General features: G+C 39.5%; 1 long non-coding RNA gene across 1 annotated transcript; it reads right to left on the bottom strand.

Annotated features, from left to right (window-relative positions):
• Positions 1 to 2,350: 2,350 nt before the first annotated feature.
• LOC137298539 (uncharacterized) lies at positions 2,351 to 3,597 on the bottom strand. Its single transcript, XR_010957753.1, has 2 exons — positions 3,516 to 3,597; positions 2,351 to 3,011 (listed from the first exon to the last, which is right to left on the bottom strand). It is a non-coding gene; the product is annotated as an uncharacterized lncRNA (long non-coding RNA).

The following is a 3,597-nucleotide window of genomic DNA, read 5'->3' as shown; positions in this document are numbered from 1 at the left end:
GCTCTTGTAAGCATAATGATTGTTGGTCGAAGACACCAACTGGTTCTGCATATACACTGAAATTTGAGAAAACAGTGCCTGCAAAAGCAAATTGACAGGTGCCACGTGTTCGTCTGCATCCAATACCGATCCATCCGCATGGGTGACTTTGAGTTTTACGTGCAGTTTTGTTCGCTTCAAATCAATGTAATCACTACCCGAATTGGATATGTGAAATTCCAGTGGAGAAGAGTCATTAATTTGACTGAGTGGGCGTACATCTACAAAATAGTGTTGCTGGATACTGGTCTGATATGGAGGTAAGGTAAATAGGTTGAGCGAATCCGGTACCAACTCTTCAAAAGTTTTGCTATTCAATAAAGACATGATGCTCAACTGAAGATGTCGTTTTCTTTCACAGGAGTACACTTGAGCACTTTAGCTGTCTTGGAGGCGATGTTACCTGTCTGACGTATCTTCTTGGTTGTGGCAATCTGTTCACCTGCAGCTCTTTTTAAAGACCTATGACGCTTTTCTTTAGCATCCGCTCTCTCCACAACACTTTGTTGTTCTGAAGTCATCTGTAGTTCGATTTTAGGTTCTTCCGGTTGAGAAACAGATCGGTGAGATGGAATAACTTTAGGGGGAGCTTTTCCATTCACAACACGAGAAGTACTTGTCATGTGTTTCTTGAAGTAATTCTGCCATTTGCTATAATCTGGGATATACAGAGGGAGGGAATCCATGTTCAGTCAGCAAAGGGATAACGTCTCAAGTGAAGTGTTGCATAAGTCTGCTCTTTCAAGAATGACAGTGGTGTTCCACTGCTCGCTTTTATACAGAGTTCAATGTCAGGTGACTCTTTGACCATCACATGGATATTGTATTCATTAGCAAAGGAAAAGTTGGGTCCATTCCTCAGATCAATGCGTCTTAACAGTGGTAACTGGGTATTACCCACCAGTGAACTATCGCACAGGTTACACAGTATATCTACATAAGGATCGTTCACATGAGTGAGGTCTATCTTTCCAAAGTTTAACTCGGATAAAGACACGACCCAAAATCCATCAAACAGCAGTCTTTGATTGAGCTTAATGCGAAAATGATAAGGGCTGTTATCCTTGAAATAAGAATTTTTTGTGTCAGAACTCTTGAGAAACACATATTTCTCCATCATAGGTTTTTCAGTTGACTTTCTTCCACATATGAATCAAAAGAACTAGGCCAACCTAACCAACGAACCAAAACATACGTTTTTCCTCTCATGCGTTTCTTCTTTAAGATCTTTTCCACTTGCCACTCAATATCGTCTCCTTTGTTAACCTTTTGCAGTTCGGCAGTGTAAAAACTCCCTTTAATAAGTTCACCGTGAAAATCTTTAATTCTGTACAGAGGTATGTCTTGTTTCTTGAAACGTTCTGTTACTTTGAAAAGTTCTTCCGTCCACTTCAGATCAAGTTCTTTGCTGAACGGTTTCCTCAGGTATGGGATGCGAACAAGATCACCAACTTTATATCTGTATTTCTTTATCACTTGACCTTTTTTTTCCTTTGACTTCAACAAGGGTTTGACATACAAGTGTTGCCAAACTTTCAATTCATTGCTTTTATTGACTTGAGCAGGTGATAGAAGGGGTAAAGACGAATGTGGGGTGTTATTGTAGTTGTACACCAAATCAGGTAGAACACTGAGATAATGCTTGGTGTTCTTACGTGTCATGTAACGTGTGATCAACGACTTCAGTGTTCTGTTGAAGCGTTCCACATAATTACTTTTAATGTTTTCGTTGCGTGCAATAGTAATGGTAATATTTTGTTTTTCCAAAAAAGATTTGAACACTCCCTTAAACTCACTACCACCATCTACGCGTACTTTTCTTGGTTTTCTTTCTTGAAGTATTTTTTTAAAGGCTTTCAACACGGACTCTGGCCTTTTATTTTCCAAAGGAAGGACAAAAGTAAACCTACTCAGTATGTCAATCACGACAAGCAAATACCGGATACCCTCATTTTCTTTGCTGTAGCGTGAAAGATCAGCAAGGTCCACATCCCACATTTCGTCCATGGAATTCACTCTGACTTTCATCCTTTTAAATCTATGCTTGACTGGTTTGTGTAAACTGTAAGGATCTTGGTTGTTGACAAACCATTTCACCTTCCTGAGCTTAACATCAGGTTGAGGTGTTGTCTTCAATACCCGTCGGAGTTTGGACGGACCATAGTAGGCTCCTGGATTGTGAGGGTCATAATAATACTTTTCTAATGCTTTTTCGTGCCTCTCTAACAATACCCTGTTCATCTTTTGTGAACTCACACACGTACTGAATGAAACCGGTTGTAACAGGCAATATATAACATGAAGGTATGAATAGGAAGGAACATATGCATTTATTAATAGAATTCATTCATGTATACATTCACAATTATTGAAAGCGATTTTCTAACAACAGCATCTTAACCACACGTTGCTTCAGATCATGAAGCCACTCTGATGTTTTAAAATGAGTGTCCCGAAAGTCTTTGCAGCGGTATGAAACTATGTTCACGTAATTCAGAGATGTGTCATCACTAAATACTTCCAACCATTTATCAATCACGTGTTCATCATTTATTTCACTCATGGCCGTCATGAAAAGACCATCAACGTGATCCTGTTCTAGCATGTGCTTACACGTGTGCACCAGTTCTCCCTCAGGTTCAAACATACATCCAAAACACAAATCACAGGATAACCGTCTAAGAATCTTAGCCAGTTCCAAAGTGTAACACAAAGTGAGAAGATTTTCCGCATGCTTTATGTGATTTCCACTATCAACTTCGTCGACACACAAGAACAGTTTTCTTGTCTTCTTGATGATGATTCTTTTCGTTGACCTAGAATCATCTTGAAACTTCCTCTTAGCATCCTTGACACATTCACTGCGATCTTGAAACCATTCGTTAGATTGCATGACAACTGTTTCGTGCAAGGTGTGTGATGATTGTAGAACTTGCTTCCAGGAATAGAAAGCTGCTTTACCATTCAGTTGACTGTAAACAAGAATTTAACACTTTTCACTCTCAACAACTTTGTCCATAAGCTCTTGTCTGACCTCCATCAAAGCTTTCCCCAACCAGTTTTGTCCCTTCCAGTTAGATGGATTTAATAGCTTGGGATCGTGAAGAGAGAGTCCAACACCCCACCGCCTATCATATGGACTGGCTTCAGCTAATATTTTTGTGGAGGTGTTCATTAATGCATGTCGAAGAGTGGAAGACTGAGTAAACTTAGCCAGTGTAACTTTCTTCACAACATGGTAACTCACAACATCCCATTTGTGTTGAATAAAGTTTTTCACACATCTTCCTAATCTCTTCTGCATAACAGCAGAAGAGGCTCTTAAAATGTGTTGAGCTGTAACCACATCGCCAAACGTCATTGCCTTCATGTACATATAATACTGCTCAGCACAGTTGAAGATTTTACCATCAACTTCAATCCTAACAGGATAGTGCTGGCTAAATGGTGAAGATTTTGTATAAAAGAATACGAACCGATCTGTAACTCTTGTTCCCATGATGTCTGTTCAGCAAAGGCACACCTTGTCTGTTGCTTGTACTCAGTTGGAATAACATT

The sequence above is a fragment of the Haliotis asinina genome, chromosome 10 (assembly GCF_037392515.1).
Source record: "Haliotis asinina isolate JCU_RB_2024 chromosome 10, JCU_Hal_asi_v2, whole genome shotgun sequence".
Classification (NCBI taxonomy): Eukaryota; Metazoa; Mollusca; class Gastropoda; order Lepetellida; family Haliotidae; genus Haliotis; species Haliotis asinina.
The sequence above is the reverse complement of the archived record's forward strand: the minus strand, read 5'-3'. Positions and strand labels throughout refer to the sequence as shown.